General features: G+C 41.5%; 1 non-coding gene across 1 annotated transcript; it reads right to left on the bottom strand.

Annotated features, from left to right (window-relative positions):
* Window positions 1-9,395: 9,395 nt before the first annotated feature.
* Window positions 9,396-9,502, bottom strand: LOC141621080 (small nucleolar RNA R71). The gene has a single exon (XR_012532097.1). It is a non-coding gene; the product is annotated as a small nucleolar RNA R71 (small nucleolar RNA).
* Between the last annotated feature and the right edge of the window lie 4,478 nt (window positions 9,503-13,980).

Genomic DNA, 13,980 nt, shown 5'->3' with positions numbered 1-13,980 from the left:
AAATCAATAAAATTAGCTATGCATGATTAAAACTATAACAATTGCGAAATTGAAGGCAAGGAACGAGATTGACATAATTGAAATTGAATTTAAGATAAAAGAATAAAACTGAATTTCTTGAATAAAACTAATAATAACAAGAATTAAATTGAGTAGAAATAATGGAGATGGAAATTGCATTAAAACTTACTAAGAATTGATGAACAAAGGCAATTGAATTGCAATCCGTAGTCTACCTTTCTTCCCCAAAAACTAGATCTAAAACTTCAGTTCCTCTCTAATGAAAAGCATAACCTAAATTATTCATCTGTTCTACTGATAAACCATGCCAAAAAGTTAATTACAATTGGGCTTTTTTAAAAGTCTAACACGTAAAATCAATAACAGCTGCGAAACCTGGTCGATCGACTGAGTAGCATGGTCGATCGACCACCCAGAAACAATGCAGTAGCTCCTGCTGAAATTCCACGGTCGATCGACTGAAGAGCTTGGTCGCTCGACCAACTGAGCTGTGCAGTAACCTCCTTTCGTCTTCAAATCAGCCACTTCACTCCAATGCATGCATCCCAAAGTGAGTGAGTCAGAACTCCCTTCTTCCAAGCTTCCCTGAAGTTGCCTCCGGAGGACGATTTAGGCTTGATTCAGCTCACTTCCACTCATTCCTACAATAAATCATAGAAATCGCAAAGTAAACCGTTTCGGGAGAAATAATAGCTTTAAGCTAACAAATACGCATGGAAATACGTGCCAAAACTGCAAATAAAGTGTATAGAATATGCACGTATCAGTGAACAATTAATTTAATCATACAATTGGGTCAAAGTAGGAAATTAGGTTAATTACATGTGAAAACAAGTAATAAATCATACAATACGGTAAATAAATAAATGCAATAATTGAAAATTACAATAATTACAATTGATTAATTGATTTACGTCGAAAATACATTTAAAACGGATGGTTTGAGAAAAGAAGGAATAAACAAATTAACGAACAGATTATTAGTGATAATACGAGTAATAGTTAATTAATACGTAAACTAATAACTAGGTCAAAGCAACAATGGAAGGTCAGAGACAGAATTCAACCCGGAACAGGCGCAACAGAGCTGCGTCCTTTGGAAGAGGCGCAAAAGTTGCTGCGTCTGTTCCTGACCTGAATTCTGGCTGTGAAGCCGGAATTGCGTGTTGTTAATATTCATTGGTGAATTTAATGCTCGATTAATTATATTTGACTCGGATAGAAGTGGTTTAACATATTATTTACATGTGATTGGGTCATAAAAGCAATAAAACATGGATAAGAGCTAACTAGAACATATCAATTAGGTTAAATAAATAAAAAGGTTAATTACGGGATTAATGATACAAATTAACAAACTAGTTAGGTTAATTAGGTTACTAATGACGAACTAATGACGGCAATGATAATAAACAGATGAAGATATATCAATGATGAATTCCAGAGACACAATATTGATGAATCGAACCTCTAAAAACCCGAATTGGTTTTAACGACGAAAACCCGCAAATATGAATTATAAGGGATTTAAGTCGGGATTAAAAAGATGAATTAATTAATAATGAATTACATGTTAAAGATATTATACTAGAATTATCGTGTCAGTGAAACATGAACAAACAAAGACAAAACAAAACAAACAGACAAACAAAAGACGAAGGAAGAAGAAAGGAAGCAGGAACCGCGGCAACCTCAGGAAGAGGCGCAGCAGGTGCTGCATCCCTTCGAAGAGGCGCAGCAGTTGCTGCGTCCTTTCTCGATGTTTGTCTCCTGTTAATCCGTAAAAAGGGTTTGAAACAAGGTTTTATAAATCGGTTTTGAATGTGTTTTCGCCGTAAACCTTACAATAATGATTACAAAAAATAAAGTACAATAATAAAGATGGGATTTACACCCTCAGACTTACATGTTTGACGAAACGAGATTGACTAAGTTAACGTTTAGTGATGCTCGACTCGATTGTACGACGAAAGTGCCCTCTAAGAGGAAATTAAACAAGATTGATTAAAGTTGATTGATTTGGAGTTGGTCAAATTGGTCGGTCATCCAAAACGAGGCTGGTACTCAGAAGGATCCGAGCTTACGTGGTCGAAAGTTCAAGCACGTAGACGCCAAAAAGCAAGAGCGTTGTCTTAGAATGCAAAGGGAGAAGAGAAGGGCGGACACTCGCGTGAGAAATATGAGGACCGAAGGTCTCTATTTATATTAATCACACGAAGGAACTAGGGTTTCGTAGAAACTTTGGAAGTGAATCTCGAAAAGATTTGAAAATACGCAGAAAGGAACCGGGGAAGAGGCGCAGCAGCCACTGCGTCTCTTGGAAGAGGCGCAACACCTGCTGCATCCTTTCCCAAGTGGTTTCCTCCTGCGGAAGAAAGATTTCCGCGTTTCTATTATGGAATTGCGGTTTGATCTCAATTTCCTTAATATCTTATATAATATTTCCGGGATATAATTTGCCAAAGAGATTAAAAGATTGAAAATATGGAATAGAAATATCCAGAACATTCCAGAATATTCTGACTCGGCATTTTAAACGGTTATTAGAAAATGAAGACGGTTTTTGACCCGGACTCCAAATGTACTCTAATTAATGTCAAAACGACCGTATCGGCGCGTAAATGACGACTATGAGGTAGGCACAAGTGTTTGAGCTATCACTTGACGATAAATGTATAAACTATTATAAATCGTTCCGCGTACCAAACATGCGGCCCAATCATCACCAGGTGGCTTGCGGGAGGTGCAGAAATGAGGTATCTACACTCTTGCAAAACTCGCATCCTTGATTAATATGCCAGACAACATGGTTGAAATGCCTTTGTGCATCAAACGGCGCTCAGAGCCAGCCTATGTACACTTCCTTACAGAAAAAGAGGAAAACCCAGGGGAACCTTGGTTCCAGGCCATTCTAAATTTCAAACTTAATGGTACATATCCACCAGATATGGATAAGAGGGGACAACGCGCCATATGCCTACTTGCCTCTCAATACCTCCTCATGCAGGGAGAGTGATACAAAGGAACACCACTTGGTGTCATCTTGCGTTGCCTTGATCATTCAGAGGCACATAAAGTAATGGAAGAAGATCACGATGGAGAATGCGGTCCTCACATTAGTGGACCTATGAGGGGAAAGAAAATTATGCGTCTAGGGTATAACTGGATGACAATGGAGTCAGATTGCATTAAATACGTCAGGCATTGTCATAATTGCCAGATCTTCGGGAATGTGCAACATGTTCCTCCCTCAATGCTATATACCATGACATATCCTTGGCCATTTTCTGCTTGGGGAATAGACATCATCAAGAAAATCACTCCAACTGAGACAGGAGGTCATTGTTTTATTTTAGTAGCTATCGACTATTTTACTAAATGGGTCGAGGCAGCATCTTACGTTAGCCTTACAGCCAAACATATGGCAAAGTTCATACAAACCAATATAATCTGTCGATATGGTTGCCCACATGAAATCATCAGTGACAACGAGTCACATTTTCAGACCGAAGCTGAACAATTGCTAGCCAAATATAAGATCACCATTCCTCACTATATACACCTAAAACTAATGGCGTGGTAGAGACAGCTAACAAAAATGTCGTCACGATCCTCAAGAAAATGATCGTCAATTATCACGATTGGCCCAGCAAAATACCTTTTGCGTAATACGGATATCGCACGTCAGTTAGGACGCCCACTGGGGCTACTCCTTTTTATTTGACTTACAGCATGGAAGTTGTACAACAAGTAGAGCTAGAGATCCCATCCCTACGCATTTTACTCGAAAGTCAAATCCCAGAAGCTGAATGGAATAGGGATAGGTATGATGAACTCGTCCTCTTGGACGAATGGAGGCTACGTGCATTACATAATGTGCAGACATATTAGGCACGTATCAAACGAGCCTTTAATAAATGGGTCAAACCCAGAAATATCAACGAAGGGGATTTAGTACTCAAGTCAGTCAGATACCTGTCGATCCACGGGGAAAATTTAAACCTAATTGGGCACGACCATTTTTGGTCAAGTCCATACTTTCAGGGGGTGCGGTTAAGATCACAGACCTAGACGAGAATGAGTTTTCTAATCCGACTAACCTAGACCAATTGAAGCGGTACTACCCTTAGAATAGGATAAAACGCGCATCGCGTGACACACGTGTCACTCTTGCGACACGAAATAAAAAACGGCCCTTGGTTCGCTAAAAAAGCTTATGACATTTCGCTCTTGCGTTTTGACATTTTGACATCTTCATATCATCAAATAAATTGAATTGCGTCTCCTTAGGAGTAAGTAAAGCACACGCTTTTTTTTCTAAGTTTATTACAAGCTCTTGCTAAGACCATTTATTCTTTTACATTTTTTCGAACTACGTACAACGTTTGATTTCATTTTTTCTACTGAATACGTAGGCAATCCTTTACATAATACAACCCGTCATTTCAAGATGTAAATAGAAGGACATTGTATGTTGCATTTGAAATTCGACAAGAATAAATAAAGAAAATTTATAAAAGTTTATTAACTAATAAATCATTTATTCATTACTCCTTAAATAATAATAATACATCAAATACATATAAATTAAAAATGCTGAAAATTACAATGCTAGGCTAGGATTCTAAAACCCCGCCATTTATTACAACTCAAATAATAAATAATACTATTAAAAATGACTAAGGCTACTCTTCCATTTTCCCTTTGTCTCCTTTGTCACATTTCTTGTCTCGACTACGAGCGGGATGCTCTTGCGTTATTTCCGACCTAATCACTAACGGTCGTTCTCGCGGTCAAGCTTTCCCATTTCGATCCACCACCATCTTCTCGGCAGGAGCATTCTTTGGTTTCTTCGACGGACGGACGACCCGATATCCGACCTTTTCTTCCTCCTCAGTTAAGTACTTTTGGTTCTCCTTCGCCACTTCGCGGATCTTATAGTCTACAGGCTCGTGCTTCCTTAGCTTTTCACGCTCCTCGGGGGTGCTAGCTTTCCTCCACTGCAGTTATAAGTCAGATACCCATAACGAGCCAACCAGAACGGGTATGAACCACATATTCCTTTGGGCCCAACGAATTGCCCACTCTCAACAAGACTCCGAAGTATGCGCCAAGGCAGTTTGAGGGACGGTGTCTAGCTTCGGGATTTTATGTCTTAGGCCCATTTGCCTCATCAATCTCTCCGGAAAAGAATAGACCGTGAATTCCAAGCCGGGAACGCGAATTAACCGTGTTGGATCCAAAGACGGTACTCCAGTCACCGATCTAAGGTGCCACCATGGCACAATCCACCTAATCAAGGGCCCACCTTCACTCTTCAGTTTATTTTCCCAATAATTGCATACTCGAGTGAAGTCCACCATGTATATTCTCATCACAATTGATCGGGAGCGATATCATGTCACGTCAACTGGGGGCTCGATCTACCGCAGCCTTTCCATTAGCCAGATCTGCAAAAAGGGGACGAGAGTTAGTATCCGAAACCGGCAGAAAAAAACCGAAAAAAAAAAGAAAAACGGCCGAATAGGACGGAAAACGGGTTCTTACCTGTAAATAAGACTCCCAAGATACGGATGTTCGCGGTTCGCCTTCCTATTGTCCAATCCTAGAATGGCCTCCCCTAGAACTAAGCATGCTGGGCTCCTGCGCAGTTCCATTTGCTCCACCATACCAAAAAAATCGAGGGTCGCCCCTCATCTCTGTAACACCCCCATTTATTCAGGAGCCTTTAGCTATACATCCCAAGTAAATGAGAGCGTTACCATCTCGGTTTTCCGAGGTAGTGAATAACAAATTACAACAAACCAAAGTATTTTAAATTAAAAATTAACGATTGCATGTTTATTACAATTAACGAAACTAAAACTTAATATAAAATAATATACAACTCGCAGCGGAAATAAATAAAGTGACCAAATAATCCATGTGGTCTAGACTTCTAGGTAAACTGGCCAAGTCCTCACGCATTCCCATGAGCTTCCAAGTCAGCTAATCTTTAGTACCTGTCAAATCCGCTCCCCATTATGGTTCATCACAGCTGTTCACGAATACACGGTCAACCACGAGGTTGAGTAGGAAACTAAACAATGAATAAGAATATAGCAACCTGCAATATTACTGATACACAAATAAATTCTACCACCACAATTCCGTTCACTTCGCCCCACGACACACAACCACAAGGCACACAACCACTTCTAGACACACAGTCGTACTCCACTTCTAGACACACAGTCATACTCCACTTCTAGACACACAGTCATACTCCAGGACACACAGTCTGGATTCACACAAAACTCATCTCCCAGCTCCAACAACAATCGATAATAATGACAGTCTCAGTAATATAACCAAACCAACATGATATAGAATAATAGCATAAGATAGAAAATCTAGCAAGATAATAATAGATCGCTGTAAACAGTTAAACTCACCCTTCACCAATTCACCATAACATACATTTAATCCATCTTCTATAAATATTAGAAATAAGACAAGATTGAGTAGTTTCCTACCTGGCAAGCAAATCGAATTAAGCAGCTCAAAGCGCTCTAAATAATTAAAGCAGACGAACCCGATTATAAATTCTTCACAAACCGTCACCCAACATAAACATTATAATTAAATTATTTATTATTAATTCATTATATTAATTTATTCGATTATAATTTAATTATATTAATTATTTCCCGTACAAATTATTACGTAAAAACGCGTCTTAATAATTTAAACAAGTCAACCCAAATACCCAAACACCCAAAACACGTGAAACAACCCAAACCACCAATGACAAAACACGTGAAAAAAAACCCACATACACACTCATTATACACGACAAAAACCGTGTCCAACACCCATCCTTTAACCGCCTTCTTCCGACACTACCAACCACCAATGACACCACCACCGCCTGCCTCCTCTTGCCTGCACTACGACGCACTCCGACATCCTCCTACCACCAGCTAAACCGTCCTCTGCAACCCTTAATCACACGCCCTAAACAGTCCCCCAAAACCGGACACAAACAACAACACCTTCACACTTAACCACCCTCACGGCCACCAGTGACCACCACATGCTGATCTGACCAACCACTCTCCTGACACTGGAGACACATCCCCACACGACCACCAGAATCCTACCCTAGCAACACCACCATGACACCCTCACAACAACACTCTCGACACAATAATAACTCCAACCCCTATCAACACCAGCAGCCACCTTGATACGTGCATAATATATAGTCTTTTTAGCCTATTTCAGCACGTATTTCTATGCATTTTTATACTGTTTCTATAGTATTTTGCCCCGAATTGGCTACTTTGGTTCGTTTTGTCCATTTTGTAGAAATGAACGCGAAAGTAGTGGAATCGTACTCTTTTTCGTCCTTTTTGCATGCATTTTGAGCAGACGGGATTTTCCAGAGTGAGATACTGCGTTTGGAAGCGTCATGGCACGGATTACGAGGCAGTCGTTAACGGACTTGAGCTGATTTGAAGTCAAAGAACTCGATCGAGCAGTTTTACCACTCGATCGAGTGGTTTTTACGTCCATGGTTGGTCGATCGAGTAGAAATCTACTCGATCCTTAAGTTGCTGAAAGACAGGTTACTCGATCGAGTAACTTTCTACTCGATCGAGTAGATGCTGCTGAGGTTTTGCTCGATCGAGTGGTTTTATTCAACTCGATCGAGTGGTTTCGCTATTATGGGCTTTAATTAGCCTGTGTTATGTTTTAATTCCGCAAAACTTATTTACTTTTCCTATTTAAACCTACATTAGTTAGGTTATTGGCATCAGATTTACTTACTACTTAGCTTTATCAAAAACTTGACTGCGTTGCTTTATTCTTCTTTACTGTAACTTTGTTCTTGGGATTATTTCACTCGGATTTTGTGTTCTTTACGCCGGATTCGCTTGGATTGTAATTCCTTTCTCTTCCTTTAATAATAATTAATCATTTGCTTGCTTTTATTGCTTGTTACTTCGATTACTCTTCTGCCCTAATTTCTCTTTTATGCAATTTACTTATTATTTCATTATGTTTACTGCTGGAAATTTATCTGCTGTTAGTTTAATTAGCGACATGAGTAGCTAAACCCCTTTCATGTTGGCATTAGGGGTTCTGCGGTAGGATTGTGACGATGTAGTGAATGAATTAGATGAATCAATTACGAGACTCTGTCACCATAGCAATTTAATTGTATTTATCGACTTAGTTGAGTGCACGTTTCTGAGTCATCCTTTAATCTGGCTAAAATTAATCCTAGATCGAAAGATTGGATTAAATAGGCCTGCTATGAACAGTAGACTACCCTGACGAGAATGAAAGTTAAGTTAGTGGTATTTTAGGATAGAAAGTGGACCGAAAGGACCTTTCCCGTATCCGTCTCACATTAATTCGTCTGAGTCATTTACAGCTAAGTCACTGGACTACCATAGTGAACCGAAATCCTGACATGTCCCTCTCTCTCTCTCTCTGATAGTTTAAAACTTATTTCTTGCTTTCACTGCTCTTGCCCTTTATTTCTCTTCCCTTAAAACTTCGTAGTTTAGAAAACAAATCAAACAACCCCCCCCCCCCCCATTTGTGACCAAATAGACGGACTTCTACAGATATCTTGCCTCCCTGTGGAGATCGGCCTGACTTCCCTAGCTATATAGTTAGTTTAGTTAGTTTATTTTTGACAGGTACACGACAGACGTGTCAAATTTTGGCGCCGTTGGGAGGCAATTGCCCTTTTTTTTCGTTCGTTTATTTTCCGTCTCGGGAATTTTTATTCCTTGAGGCGTTCTTATTCATTTTCTTTCAGTGTTGTTTATGCCCAGGTCAGACAGGTTTGAATTAGTTTCAGCTGATTCAGAGCCAGAAAGATTATTCAGGCATAGACTTCGTCTGCAGAGAAAATCACGAAAGGAAGACTTGAGTACTTTCGAGCCAGAGCTAGATCATTCTCATTTCGCGGAAGACAGTCCGATTTCTACAGTAAAGATGCCTAAACTTTCTAGTCATTCAGTGCCTAAAGCATCCTCTATTCCGAAAGGTTTCAATCTCCAGACTGAGGATGGGAATACATTCGACATCCGTCCTTCTTATATTAATCTGGTGGAGCGAAATATTTGTAGAGATGTGGCTGGTGAAGACCCGAGGAAGCACATGGAGGTCTTTACAGATTACTGTTCTACTATCCCCGCCACTAAGGGGGTAACTCAAGATAAGATTAAGGAGGTTCTATTTCCTTTCTCTTTAGTCGACTCGGCCCGGGGAGTGGTCGATCGACTTGGACCACACACATTGCTTTTGGGGTTACAGATTGAGAGTCTCTTTCTCTTGCATTTTACAAGAGATATTTCCCTCCACAGTGCACCAATCTACTGAGGGCCAAGATTACCAGTTTCAGACAGGCTCCCGATGAAAGTTTCTATGAGGCGTGGTCGTGATTCAAGAAGTTGGTGAGGTCTATTCCTCACCATGGTTTTGACCCATGGTTTTTAGCTAATCAGTTCTACAATGGGCTGTATGATGACCAAAGGGCTATACTTGATGCGGCATCCAGTGGAAGATTCCAGGAGAATACAGATGATGATAAGGTTTGATCCCTTATTGAAGAGATGGCGAATCACAGTGCTGACTATGGAAACCCGAGGGATGGGATTAGAACAGTTCATGCAGTTAATAAGCAGATTTTGGCTCAGCTGGAGACCATGAATGCTAGATTCGACAAGCTGGAATTACAAGCTGCTGGGGAGCCTCAGACGGTCCATGTTCTTACTAGGGGAGAGACTGTTTCATGTGAGAGATGTGGAGGTAATGATGGCCACACTGCTGTTGGCTGTCTTGTACAGAAGGAACAAGTGCTTGCCTTTCAGCAATATAGGCAAGGAGGAAGTTCCTATTACAATAATCAAGGGGCAGTCCATCCCAATTTGTGGTGGACTAGCCAAAATGTGCTCAATCCTACTCCTCCTCCGCACCAGCAGCAGCCTTATGTCCCTCCACACAAGAATCAACAAGGCTTTTAAAAGCCTCCTTCCTTTACTCCTCTTAACCATGGTGCATCATCTTCCGATGGGGTGAGTGAAATTGGTGAGCTTAAGTGCAAGCCTTCACGAAGCAGTGGAAATTGAGTGATCAACAGAAAGATGCGTCCATAAAGGCACTTGAAACTCAAGTTGCCCAATTAGCCACTAATCAATCCACAAGAAAGCAGGGTCAATTACCGACTCAAAATAAGAAGAATCTACACGAGACGGTAAATTTCATAAATCTGAGAAGCGGTCGGTCATATGAGGGACCGGAAATGCAAAAATCAGACCCAAGGAAGGCTATAACTGATGGTGAATGGTGTTCTGGCGAAGATAATGAGCTGACAGCGAAGAAAGTGCTCGATCGACTGGTTTCTTGTGGTCGATCGAGCAGATTTCGCGACGAAAATGGTCGATCGAGTAGTTTTTCTACTCGATCGAGTGAAGAGCAAAATGGAGTTGCTCGATCGAGTGAAAGTTTCACTCGATCGAGTGATGTTGAAGAAGAAACTGCTCGATCGAATGGGTATATTGGTCGATCGAGTAGTTTTGATGACGGGAAGATTATTCGAGAGCCTGCTAGTGCTCGATTAATCGATAAATCACCGGAAAGACCTCGTTCGAGAGATAAGAAGCGTCCAAACGATACGGAACTTGCACCGGAAGATACATTGGAAGAGAGAAACGAGGGACTCGAGATACCTATCACGGTTCCCTTCCCGAGACGTCTGCAGAACACCAAGGCCAATCAACAATTCGGCAAATTTGTTAAACTTCTGAAAAGCTTGGAAGTCACTGTGTCATTCACCGAGTTGCTGACAAAGGTACCCTCTTATCTTAAGTTTATGAAAGAAATTTTATCGCGCAAGAGGAATATTAGTGATAGTGAGACCGTGGCTTTAACTGAGGTGGGGTCAGCCCTCTTTCAAAATAAGTTACCTCCTAAACAGTCAGACCCGGGTAGTTTTTCGATTCCGTGTCATATCGGTACCTATTTAAATGATAACGCGCTATGCGATTTAGGCGCTAGCGTGAGTATCTTACCATTGTCTCTTGCTAAGAGACTTGGTTTGACAAAGCTGAGTTGCACCAACATGACAGTCCAGATGGCCGACCGTAGTGTATCACGGCCACTAGGTATAGTAGAAGACGTACCTGTTCAGATCGGAAGATTCTTTATTCCCGTTGATTTTGTTGTCTTAGACATCCCCGAAGATGCACACACCCCTATTATTTTAGGGAGACCATTTTTGTCTACTGCCCGTGCAGTAATAGACGTCGGGGGTAAGACTTTGACCTTTCAGGTAGGGGACGAGGAGCTGATTTTTCATTAGTCTAAGTTCCGGAGGGCTCCCATGCAAGCTCAGCCGTGCAATGCCCTCTCTTCTATTGATCCTACTATTGACACTCCGGATGAAAATTTGGAGTATTGTGCTGCTATTGTTACCCATCCGCCTCAGATTAAGAGCGAAAAGGAGGAAAGTTCGTCTGTTTTCCTTGATGCAGGTACAGATGAAAGCATTGAAGAAGCTGTTAAAGGGTGTTGTGTAATCACTGTCAATTAAGTTGGGAGTAAGGATGCTAAAGACGGTGATAGAAGAGCAAGGATGAGGAAAGTTCGTGCTTATGTCGATTTGAACTATTCCCCTCCTACTGTATTGAATGATTCAAAATCAAGCTCATGGAAGTTGAAGAGGACAGTCAATGTTGCTGAGGTGACGTCCTCCAGTCAGGATCCCTCCCAGGGGCTACTGAATTGCTTTGGGAATTGAGCGGGGAAATGCCCCGTGTAACACCTTGTAATAAATAATTTTTGAATTTCCGTTGAATTTCTTTTATTGCGTTTAATTAGGACAATTAGTTTATAGACTGTTTTTAGCATAGATTTAAGACTATAGACTGTTCCTATGCGTATTTGGTATTTTGGGATATTTTTGCACGTGTTTTTATGCAGGTTTGGGGAAGTTTTACGCATTCCAAGGGAAGAATTGACGAAATTCAAGAGCTTACGCGAGAAAAGAGCTTGATCGAGTACTTTTTGTACTCGATCGAGTGAAAATATGGTCGATCGAGCACTTCTTCAAGTCGATCGAATAAAGCATAAAAGGGGACTTCTCGATCGAGTAGAATTCTACTCGATCGAGCAGATGGATCACCAAAGTCCTCGATCGAGTGGTTTAAAACCACTCGATCGAATGAAAATGCAAAAGGGACGCAGGGAGTTGTTCTTTAAACTCCTTACTTTTGTTTTCTATTTCATTTAACCCCAATTTTTCGTCTAACACCCCCTATTTGCGATCAATTCATCCCCAAATCCCCATTTTTCTTGCCCAATCTCCAAATTCGCCACCTACAATCTGTTTCTTGCTTATTAATCTTTCAAAGCCCCATAATTTCCCCTTTATTTGTGCTCATCTTCACGGTTTTTAACGCGGGTTAGGGTTTGCGGTTTTGAGATCGAAAAAATCGCTTATTTTGCTTGTTCTTTGAAGATTAATTGCATATTGTAGGTTCTTTCCCATCAAGTAAGTGATTTCTACACCCTCCTTGCATTTTAATTTCGATTATTTTGATTTTTATGAGGAAAAATTGGAATTAGGGAGTGAATATCCATTGTTGGTCGAATTTTTCGACTTTACTTGTCTTTTTTGGCCCTTACTTATCTTGCTTGATGATCTATCCCCTTTCCTCGCTTAATGTTGCATGTTTATTTCGAATTTTACACGATTTTCGCGATTAGGGCTGTTTCAGTCGAAATTTTCGACTATCAGACGGGTTTATATGCTGCCATGATTTAATTAACCTCAGTTGTTGTTACTTGCTACTGTTGTTAACTGCTATTCCCGTTCCCTATCGCTGTTTGCCTACTGTGACTCGAAATTTTTGAGGATTGTTGGGAATTGTGTGCTGTAAGTCGAAATTTTCGACTGGTAGGGGGTTTCACATGTTATTTCTGCTGGTTTTTCGTGCTGTTCAGCTACCTTTAGCCGCTGTTTTCTTATCATACCCCCCTACCCTTTGTATACAGGATGGATTCTAGCTCTTTACCCTCTACTAGTTCGTCCTCTAGTCCATCTCTGTCCGAAACAGTGGCCCCTGCTGTTGCCACTGCCTCCACTTTAGTCACTACTGCAGCCCCAGTGTTCCTAGTTTCAGCTGCAGGTACAGTTTTTACTCCAGCTAGCTCTGCTACTAGCTCAGTTCAGGCTGCCACTTCCTCTACGGCCATCACCACTGCTAGCACTGCTGCTAGTTTCTCTTCATTGGTGGCCACAGCAGCCACTACCTCTACACCAGCCGCCACTTTTACACCTGTGGTGGACTCGCCAGCAGCCACAGCTGCCTTTAGAGCAGCCCTGGTCCCTCACACCGTCACTGCACAGGCTACTACTTCGGGTTCCAGAGGCCGGGGTCGTAGAGATGGGGATCTCGTTCTACGCCGACTCCAGTCACCTCTACTGGCCGCTTCTACTTCACGCCGCTCCTTCTACTTCGGCACGGCCACAAACCAGGGGACATTTCCCTTGACTCTCACCCAGATTATCCGCAGGTACATTTCGTTAACGCTTTACATCGTAAGAAATTTTATCACCTGCTAGGCTGTGTGCATGTACCTTCCCGATTTCTAGAGAAATCAGCACTTGAGAGACTCGGCATTTACGAGTCGGTTTGTACTTTACTACGGGGCACGGGGATGGCCGGACTCATCACTATGAGCGGCCGTACTTTTTTAGAGCTGAGCCTTGAGTTTCTCTGCTCTTTTACCTTCTCCTCCGGGGCATACGAGGCTGACCCCACCAATCTTTCAGTGTCCTTCCGGTTGTTTAACCGGACCTTTCCGATGACCTTAGGGGAGTTTGGTAGGTTACTTGGCCTTACCTCTACGGGCGAGACTGCTGCCCCTAGGAAGGTCCACCGTCAGCTTTGGCGG

The sequence above is a fragment of the Silene latifolia genome, chromosome 1 (genome assembly GCF_048544455.1).
Source record: "Silene latifolia isolate original U9 population chromosome 1, ASM4854445v1, whole genome shotgun sequence".
NCBI classification, from domain to species: Eukaryota; Viridiplantae; Streptophyta; class Magnoliopsida; order Caryophyllales; family Caryophyllaceae; genus Silene; species Silene latifolia.
This window is presented reverse-complemented; position numbering and strand designations above follow the sequence as displayed.